Source organism: Myotis brandtii, unplaced genomic scaffold (genome assembly GCF_000412655.1).
Source record: "Myotis brandtii unplaced genomic scaffold, ASM41265v1 scaffold402, whole genome shotgun sequence".
Taxonomy (NCBI): domain Eukaryota; kingdom Metazoa; phylum Chordata; class Mammalia; order Chiroptera; family Vespertilionidae; genus Myotis; species Myotis brandtii.
In genome coordinates, this window is record NW_005365441.1 from 1,587,382 (window position 1) to 1,598,533 (window position 11,152).

Genomic DNA, 11,152 nt, shown 5'->3' on the forward strand with positions numbered 1-11,152 from the left:
TAATGTATTATTAACTCTGAATTCCGGTCGTTTCAAAGATTGTTTTTCTACCCTTCAAAAAGTAGCCCAATGGAAAGACATTCCAGGGAGAGAACAAATATCAAATAGATAAGGGTAATGATAGCTATCTCTGACATCCCATATTCTCTTCTTTTTATTTCTGACTAGATGCTTTGATGACTATGGGTTCTTGTTGATATGTGTATCACCATGGTTTCCTGAGGGATTTAGCAGAGAGGAGGTGCTGAGTGCAATTCTTAGCACATGGTAGGTGCTATAAATGTTTCTTAAATTGAATAGTTTCCTGAAATTAAAATATAAAAATATTGTCAATTGTCTTTAAAAAACAATAAGCATACAATTTAATTTTACAATGCTAACTTCTTCTCCATATGATTGGCCAGGAGGTTTGTTCTAAGAGCCTTCATATTTACCTCCTGTTTACAAGACAGAAATATGGTTACCTACTATCACTAAACTGCCATATTTGAGGCCAGATATCTAATTTTTACCTCCTGAAAAAGAGTCTTTGTTTGCTCTCCTGGGTGATGGAGTCAATCATTCCAATAATCACTCTTTTAAGTTTATCATAGAACATCTTTTAAAAAGTAGATTTTTTGAGAGACAAAGCATTAGTTCCCTACTCCTTGCTCAGAAAGCTAGGTAACATCTGGTGAATGGGTTCTGCCCTAGGACCAACTCATGGTAATAATTATTGCCAAATATTAAGAAACCACATATGTATAATACAGGCTCAATAAAAGCATATTTTTAATGGAGACTGAGTACTTTAAATTCAAGAGAGCCAATAGCCAGAGGATCTCAAGTATAAGTGGCAAAAAAGAAGCAAACCATAATTCACAGTATCCAAGAGTGTTCTGGCTTTGCAGGTTTCTGATAGCTAACTCTAAGGTCTGCTATCATTTATGGTTGGGCAACTCAGGGTCAGGATAGCAGAAAGGCACTAGACCTATTACTTTATGCTGTATTTTTAATGTGAAAACATATAACTTCCTGAACATTCTGCAAAAATGTACGTAATGTTAATCATCCATATATCACTTACTGTGGTGGGATAAAATAAGTGTATATTGAAAAGGTACATTCTGAAGTGCACCATTGAAATATTAGTCACCGTGGTAATCATCAGTGGCCTCTTGTCCTTAACTTACATCTCACCTGAAGCACCATAGTCCATATCTAAAGGCAGAGCTACATTCTTGCACAAGGAATGACACCTAATTGCTGTCTACAGTTGAATTCCAGAGCAAATACGAACATCTGCAGACTCTTTCCACCTGAATGATACTTCACCCTTTAAGCCAAAATGATCTCAAGAAAATTCCTTATTGTCTTCCATAAAAACTGTATCTTTTTCTGACGTTATGATTGGTGCCACCAGTTGTTAAACCAAAAACCATGGAGGCAACCTTGTCCTAAACAACTAATCGAATTGATTTTCCTTATTAATTGTTGCATCTATCTCCTTGCTGCTATCACTGTTACTGTCTTATTCCAGCCCCTAGGCTGTTGGGGTAACCGCATTTGTTTCCCAAGTTTTTTTCTAAGTCATCTTACACATTCTCTGGTACCTCTGACCAAATTTTGTCATTAATAAAATTAAAATTATTTTAACTCTATGAGTTAAAATAAAAAGCAATGTTACAGCCAGGAACACAAAAATCCATTGAGATAACCCCAGGATGCTATCACTTCCTTCACTTGCTGGTAAATTGTTGGGAACTTGGGTGTTGCAGTGGTCTTGTTCCTCAGGAATTATATTCCATGACCTTCTCTTTACCGCACTCTCTGTGTCCCTCACCCCTTACTCTCAGATGGTGCCTGGGAGTGTCCATCCTAAGTCACTCCCTCGGGGCAAGTACATTCTATCTTGTTTACTGAAATGGAAATTGCTACTCCCCACCATTAATCCATGTCATCTTTTAGTGAGAGCACTTGTCATTACAATCACCTTAACATTACCTATTTAAAACCAGTCAGGTCATCACATTATTTAAAGGAGTAAAATTCATGCTGTAGCTAAAATAAACATTTTTTAAAAGTCAATTACCTTAATGAGTTGCAGGTGGGGGTAGAAAAAAGGTGTTTGAAAGGACATGCCAAGGTGAAGTGGGTGATGGAAACCAGAGGAGTGCGGCTTAACTCATGCAGCAGAGAAAGCAAATGTGTGTGACTCTCCAGAGCAGAACAGACAGCTGTCCTACCAGGCACTGTCTGAATCCTCAGTGAAAGGATATGGGAAGAGTGGGGTAGTACACATACTGGGAACTTGAACACAGCATTGAAATCTATACCATGGGAGGAAAAGGAACTCCTGGGGGAGAAAAGAAAGTAGTGAAGCAAAAGATGTAGATGTAATGAAGGCTGTGGTGATGTACACACAACCCGGGCCTTTTCAGACATCACTCAACTGCTATGGGTGCATCTGCCAGGTCATTTTAAAGTCAAATCTATCCAGGGCTGAATCTCTCTCTCTCAGATGTTATCTGGATAACATCCAGTTATTTAATTTGTAATGATAAGGGTTAACTAGCTAACTGAAATAGGTAGACAGGAAGGAGGGGTGGTCCAGGCAGATGGAAACATTTCTGGCCTGAGCAAGTTGGGAGATGAAAGGCAACTCCAACTAACAAGATAAGTGGGAGAGGAAGTGGAGGCACCACGTGGGCTTTAGACTTTGAAACTAATACTATGTAACAGAACGACCAATGAGGAAAGCACAGGTGTCCTAAATTAAAACAAGGTCCAATTAGAAAGGGTCAGGTCCAGACAAAGAACTGCAGCCTTTATAAACCAGGAGACAAAGAGACTCAGCAGATTTCAGATTTTACAGATTCAGATTATTTAGATTTTTTCCCATTAGAGAAGGAGAAAGCAGGCTTTCCCCATTTGGGGGCCCCTTCCCTGAGGGTCCCCTTTGGTGACACACTTGCCCAGATGGAGTTTGTATACGCTTCCAATAAATGTCTACATAGCTATTAAATAAATCTATTAGTTCATGAGTTTATTCTTAAAACTTCCTGAGGACAAGGACCCACAAAATAAACTGTACTCTGAACCCCATATTTCAGTAAGAAGAGATATTAGTTAGTTTCATTGCTTTTTTCCCCCATTACCCTGATTCAAATTTTCCCTATAGATGTTACAAACCAATTGACAAACTGTTCTCTACTTTTCAGGAAAAACATAAAAAGTGACGAATAAAAAAAAAACACACACACAAAAAGACATGTACATTCTTCTATATGTCACTTTTAAAATTGGGATTTAAAGGGGACCATGCTCCTCAAAGAGGGGTACATGTGCATGCACCAAGGCATATCCAAGATATGGCAAAGGGCACAGTAAAATTCCCAAAGTAATTCTCTCTTGGGAATCAAACTTTGGGTTAAGAATCCTTTAATTTTGAATTCTAAAATGTTTTTGCAAGTCATGTACCACCTAATGTAATAGAATTTTCATGTTAACAAATTCATGGATTTTGTTAAGCTTGGAAGAGTAGAAAACCTGTATGTGCAATAAATGATTGGAAAATAATGTCTATGATCTTTTCTGTTGTAATTACTTTCCTGAGTGCAATTAACTTTTATTAAAAATCAATACATTGAGAAAACCTAGATGGCAGCATAGGTAAACGCCAGTACTCACCGCCTCCCACAATCACATTAAAATTACAACTAACATACAAAACAACCATCATTCAGAACTGCCTGAAATCTGGCTGAATGGAAGTCCTGCAACTAGAGAAGTAAAGAAAGCACAGTGAAGCTGGTAGGAGGGGCAGAGGCACAGAATGAGCTTGTCCAACATCCACATGTAGCTTATTCTTCAATCAGGAGGGATGTCTTGTCTATGGAGTTCTCCCGTTTGAAGCAAGGGGTCCCAGCCCCACATCAGCCCCCCAGCCCAGGGTTCCAGAGCCGGGAGAAGTCCCCATAATTTCAGTCTGTAGAAAAAAGCTGGGATTGTGGCTGAGTACCACAGAGGCCACTAGAGTCCCAGGGAGTTCCTCTTAAAGGGCCAATTACACAATCCCACTTCCACTGAGTTCCAGCGCTAGGTGACGGCTTTGGGGGATCCAGGGACATACAAGGAGCTACTGGAATATCTAGCATCGTGTAACTCAGGGGTGGCTTTCTCCAAATGTGGGTTGCTCACAGGGGTCATTGTTCCTATACTGGGGCCTCCCTGTTTCAGAGCTGTCTGGCAGCCATATCTGAGTTTCCATCAGTGTGGCCCACACCATTCACTACACCGTAGTAATTCACTGACACCCTGCCCCATCTAATTTGCAGCCCCACCCAATCTGTTTGCAGAGGCTTTTCCATATGAGTGGCCTGTCCTGGCTCAGGCTTCAGACTTTACAAAAATCTCTCAAACAAGCAGCAGCTGGTGTCAGCATACCCCAAACCTGTCAATAAAAGGCCAAAGACCTGGCCCTAGCACCAGCCTGCCTTGCTTCACAGCTGGGCCTGGCTTGGGCATTTTCAAGCCCAATATAAGTAGCAGCTATCTGCATATTTCTCTGTACTTCTAGCCAGGTGGCCTCAGGCAGTGGCTGACTTTGCACCTTCTGGGAGGCCCCAGAGCCAGTACACCCAGTGGACATCTTCAGACTATAGCAGATTACAACTCTACACATTCACAAGTGACACATTAAAAGGGCAGACTCTGTGAGTCCCAAAGCCCCACTGAAGCAGTTCCTACTCCATAGAGGTGTCTCCTTCACAGCAGCACTTCCACTGTAGTTGCAGCTTGTCCTTAAAGCCAATTGGCCTGGGGATCAATTTATCCCAGTGACACCAACAGTAATCAAGGCTCAACTGCAACAAGACTGTGTGCATAGCCATCATAGGGGTGCACCTAGAGTCCCCAGCTCAGGTGATTGGGGAGGCTGAGCTACCAGGCCCTATAGGACACCTACTACAGAAGGCCACTCTACCAATTTCAGGAGATATAGCAGCTCTACCTAATACATAGAAACAAACAGATAGAAGGAGCCAAAATGTGGAGACAAAGAAATATGTCACAAATGAAAGAAATGGAAACAAGCAAACAACTGGATACAGAGTTCAAAACAATGGTTATAAGGTTACTCAAGTATCTTAATGAGAGCTTCAAGGGACGTAGTGAGAATTTCAAAGGTCTTAGTGAGATTGTCAAAGGCATGAAAAAGGACCAGTCAGAAATTAATCATACACTAACTGAAATTTTAAAAAAATAATAATAATTTACAGGGATTCAACAGAAACAAGGATTCTGAGAAACAAATCAGTGATTTGGAATGTGAGGAAGCAACAGACACCCAAACAGAAGAGCAAAAAGAAAAAATATTCCAAAAATATGAAGCTAGTGTAAGAGCCTCTGGGACAACTTCAAGTTCATATGGGTGTGCCAGAAGGAGAAGAGAGAGAGCAAGATATTGAAAACCTATTTGAAGAAATAATGACAGAAAACTTACCCTACCTGGTGAAAGAAATAGATTTTTTAGTCTAGGAAGCACAGAGAGGCCCAAACAAGAGGAACCCAAAGAGACCCACACCAAGATACATCATGACTAAAATGCCAAGGCTTAAAGACAAAGAGAGAATCTTAAAAGCAGCAAGAGAAAAGGCAGTTAGTTACCTACAAGGGTGTGCCCATACAACTGTCAGCTGATTTCTCAAAGGAAACTTTGCAGGCCAGAAGGGAGTGGCAAGAAATATTCAAAGTGATGAATAGCAAGGACATACAACCAAGATTACTGTACTCAGCAAAGCTATCATTTAGAATTGAAGTTCAGATAAAGAGCTTCACAGACAAGAGAAAGGTAAAGTTCATCAATTCATCACCACCAAACCAGTATTACATGAAATGTTGAAAGGTATTCTTTAAGAAGAGAAAGAGGACCCTAACAGATTTTGCTCAGTGGAAAGAGTGTCAGCCTGTGGACTGAAAGATCCCAGGTTCGATTCCAGTCAAGGGCATGTACCTTGGTTGGGCACATCCCCAGTAAGAGGTGTGCAGGAGGAGGTTGATTGATGTTTCTCTCTCAGTGATGTTTCTAACTCTCTATCCCTCTCTCCTCCTCTCTGTAAAAAAATAAATGAAGTATATTTTTTTTAAAAAGAAGAGGAAGAGGAAGAAGAAGAAATTATGAACAATAAAATGCCAATAAATACAATTGAATCTAAAAATCAAAATAAAGAAACAAGAAATATAATAAAGAAAATAAACTGATGAATAAAATAGAATCAAAGACATGGAAGCATGGAACAGACTGACAAATTTCAGAGGGAAGGAGTGAGGGGGTGGCAGGGAATTGAAGTTCAGATAAAGAGCTTCACAGACAAGAGAAAGGTAAAGTTCATCAATTCATCACCACCAAACCAGTATTACATGAAATGTTGAAAGGTATTCTTTAAGAAGAGAAAGAGGACCCTAACAGATTTTGCTCAGTGGAAAGAGTGTCAGCCTGTGGACTGAAAGATCCCAGGTTCGATTCCAGTCAAGGGCATGTACCTTGGTTGGGCACATCCCCAGTAAGAGGTGTGCAGGAGGTAGCTGATTGATGTTTCTCTCTCAGTGATGTTTCTAACTCTCTATCCCTCTCTCCTCCTCTCTGTAAAAAAATCAATGAAGTATATTTTTTTAAAAAAGAAGAGGAAGAGGAAGAAAAAGAAATTATGAACAATAAAATGCCAATAAATACAATTGAATCTAAAAATCAAAATAAAGAAACAAGAAATATAATAAAGAAAATAAACTGATGAATAAAATAGAATCAAAGACATGGAAGCATGGAACAGACTGACAAATTTCAGAGGGAACAATCCGATTTGTTGTCATGGTCACACCTGAAGACCTTAAAGCCAATGCAGGTGAGTTATTTGCATTAAGAAAGCATCACTCTAGAGCAGCCGTGGGCAAGGATCCGGCCCTTTTGAAATGAATAAAACTAAAAAAAAAAAGACCGTACCCTTTTTTGTAATGATGTTTACTTTGAATTTATATTAGTTCACACAAACACTCCATCCATGCTTTTGTTCCGGCCCTCCGGTCCAGTTTAAGAACCCATTGTGGCCCTCGAGTCAAAAAGTTTGCCCACCCCTGACATAGACAATAGGGTGGTGAAGGTCTGGGGCAGCCTGAGAACTGGGTGGAGGGGGGAATTGTGAGGGGGATCTGTAATACTCTCAACAATAAAGATATTTTAAATAAATACTTTATTTAATAAATTGAAATATTTCACATATCTATAAATAAAAGGGTAATATGCTAATTAGACTGGGCATCTTCCGGACATCCTTCTGGACAAAGCCATGGTGGCAGAGGCCAAGGCAGAGGCGGTTAAGGGTAATCAGGCTGGCAGGGGAGGGCAGTTAGGGATGATCAGGCTGGCAGGGGAGGGCAGTTAAGGATGATCAGGCTGGCAGGGGAGGGCAGTTAAGGATGATCAGGCTGGCAGGGGAGGGCAGTTAAGGATGATCAGGCTGGCAGGGGAGGGCAGTTAAGGATGATCAGGCTGGCAGGGGAGGGCAGTTAAGGATGATCAGGCTGGCAGGGGAGGGCAGTTAAGGATGATCAGGCTGGCAGGGGAGGGCAGTTAGGGATGATCAGGCCGGCAGGGGAGCACTTAGGGGGCAATCAGGCATGCAGGCAGAGGCGGTTAGGGGCAATCAGGCTGGCAGGCAGGCAAGCAGTTAGGAGCCAGTGGTCTCAGATTGCGAGAGGGATGTCTGACTGCTGGTTCAGGTCTGCAGGATCGGGCCTAAACTGGCAGTCAGACATCCCCCAAGGGGTCCTGGATTAGAGAGGGTGCAGGCCGGGCTGAGGGAACCCCTCTCTGTGCACAAATTTCATACATTGGGCCTCTAGTATATTTATAATAGAATAAAAATCTTAATATAGTAATTCAAGTGTTTTTCAAAATACTTTAGTTTTATCCTGAGACCCCTTGAGTAATGAATAGAAAAGTTAGAGAAACATGGAAGTGGTCCATTCCTGGTTCCCCAAGATCAGTACAATGTCACAAAGCCAAATCTACTACAATAAAATTTACTTATTTTTATTACAAAAATATGCATTCTAGTTACTTACAATTTAGAAAATGCAGTAAAAATCAGAGTTAAGATCATATTTCAAATAAAATTTTACACCCTGCTTTTTCTATTTACTAGTATCTTATGAGCATTTTCAAATGTTTCTAAAAATACTTACTAAACAATCTCAATAGTGGCTGCATATTATTCTGTTAAAAGTTTGCACAATATAATTTATTTAATCATCTATCTTAATGTTGAGAATTTAAATTGTTTCAAGATATTCTGTATTTTAAATAGTTACTTAATAGCCATTTCTGATAAAAACTTGTTATTTTATTTTGTAGGTTAGGATAGATTCCTAGAACAACAACAACAACATCACACACACACACACACACACATACACCCCAAATACACAAAGGAAAACAGAAACAAGCAATATTCTTAATTGTTAAGAGTAAAGTGTTTCCATGGGTTTCCCATTGGTACAAATAGGTATTCCTATGTAAACAACTCCCATAGGTCAATCAAGTTCATTAGGAGTCCCCATGGAGAGCGATGTTCAGACAACTGCACAGTGTTGTGTTGCCTGGCAGAGCAGCTTTAGTCAGAGCCACCAGCAGTCTCATGGGGGAATCTGCCACCTGCAAGCTTCCTGGCTGGTGTCTTTAAGGCCACTCACAGGTCTGGTGACTCACTGGACGACCTCACTGCACTCACTGGCAGCTGTCATCCCCACAGTTACAGTTCAGTACAGTGCAGGATGCAGATGTAAATCAGCCACAGTGGGAGACACCTCGTATCCACAGAGTCTGAGTTGAGAGTTTGGTCTCTGACCAATGGAAATGAGTCAGCATTAATTCTGACAAGAAGACTCACATGGGCCACTTTGAAAAGGCTCAAGTAAGCAGAATATGTTGTCTTCAGATACCTCCTAGAGATAGTGGCCAGTGTTTGAGAATGAAAATAATTTGGGCAAAGGTGATAAATGCAGTAAAATGCACTAGCCATGAAAATCCTCATGGGATGTAAAGGGCACAGATGAGGAGCAATGGATCTAGTCAGAGTGTAAGGAACTGGAATGCTCTGCATACAAAGTGGACAATCATGAAGAATTAGTCAGGTAGAGAAGTAAAGGTTGAAACAAAAATAGTCTGAAAAGCAAATTCATGTCTACATACACATACCCCACACACAAAAAAATGTATGCTAAAAATAATCACAGGAAACAACAGGTAACATTTATTGACTATAATAATATGTCAAGTGCAGTCATAAACTTAATGTATTTATTAACTTAGTATTTCTCAGACAAATAGTCACAAAGAATATTTTTTTAATTGTTAATCAAACTCAATTGCCTACTGGGCATTGTTAGACGTGAGCAGAGCATATTTATTAGCTTAGTATTTCTCAGACAAATAGTCACAAAGAACATTTTTTTAATTGTTAATCAAACAAATTCAATTGCCTACTGGGCATTGTTAGACGTGAGCAGAGCAAGGACGATGGGTCAGGTATAGAAACTCACCAGGGAAGAACACCTCGAAGGCCTAGCAAGGGGCAAAACTGGGAAAACAAGAACCCAGAGTAACCTATCCTTCCCTAGCATATCACTGGTCATGTGGTTTGGACCCCTGATCTTTCATATCACTGGTCAGGTGGTATAGACCCCCTGACCTTTTCCTCCCTAAAGATAACATCTAGGCCTCAGTTGTATTTCATCTCCAGGCCCAGAAAAGCAGCAAAACCAGACAAGTGACAGTGTGGTTGTCTCAGGGCCAGCAGCATTGATTGACTAGTGACCTCCTGCCCTGGCACCAACCAGTCAGTGGAGACCACCACCTCAAAGGAGCACACCTGGAAAGCTGATGAAGATTCTATTAAGACCCTCCCCTGAGACCACCCATAAGATTTCCACCTGCAAGAAAGAGATAAATACACTCAGGACAAAAGACCCAGTACATGCTTTCCCTCCAAGTAGCATATCCATGCCATTCCCTCCCCGCTCTCCCCCACAGGCATGTATCCCCTGACCTTTAAAGGACCCCATGAAACTTGCAACCAGAGAAGCAATGGGCAGTGGCAGCTCGTCCCAAGCTAACACCCTGAACTTGCCTCCAAGGTCCCCTTTTCTCTGACTTCTCAGTGAGCCAAAGCAGCCCAACCTAGGCTTTCCTGTTGCTTCTCCTAAGTACACTTTCGCTGCCTTTGGCTCAGTGTTGTGTAGTCCTTCCCTTTGGATATCACCATCATCCACCCCCTTTTCCTTAAATAAATTCAATTTTTCTTTACTCACCATCTGAGATGGCTATTGATCCTGCCAATTTTAACTTTTCAGGCATGACTAATGCAATGTTCACCCCACATGCAACTCAGCATTCAACAAGACATACACACTGATCATGGCAAACTTAGATGTCATGGCAATTCACAATTACTATAAAATGTTTAACTCTTCCTCTTAATTTCCACACCTTTTCTGAACAAGTAACTAACAATGTTCCACAGACAAAGCCCCTTCACAGACATGTAATCTGTGCAGTTCTGTTACTGACTGGGAGAGGTCCCCATCCCCACCTGTCCCTTATGGGAGTGGAATTCTTTCGTAATCCAAGAAAAAGAAATTATTGAGACTCACATGGAGGGAGAACGAATGATGAATTTTATTTTTGTGGAATTAAATCCCTGAGTTTCTGAGGTCCTCTCTCCCACTGTCCCACCAAGGAAGAAGTCCCATGGCTACAATCAGAGCCAGTGCCCAGAGCTTCCATTCCATGCTAGGGCATAGTCCAATCCAGCATCAGGCTTGCTTAGCTTATGTTGCGTGCTGCAGTCCATCAGTCCATTCCATGTGGAGTTTGCATGGCTGTGGGCCATACAGGCAAATGCAAGAGCCAAGAACCAAGAGCAACAAGAGTGTGAACTCCTTTGCCTGAGGGACTATGTATTTCCAAATTTTCATGGGCTTGCGATGGCCCCACTCATTCTGGCTAATAATCTCTGTCACAAGGTTTGGCTGACAGGCCTGCTTCTCTATGACCCCAACTTCACTTTGAAGTGATCTGTGGGGAATGGGCCTGTAGTTCCTTGGGGAGTGTGATATG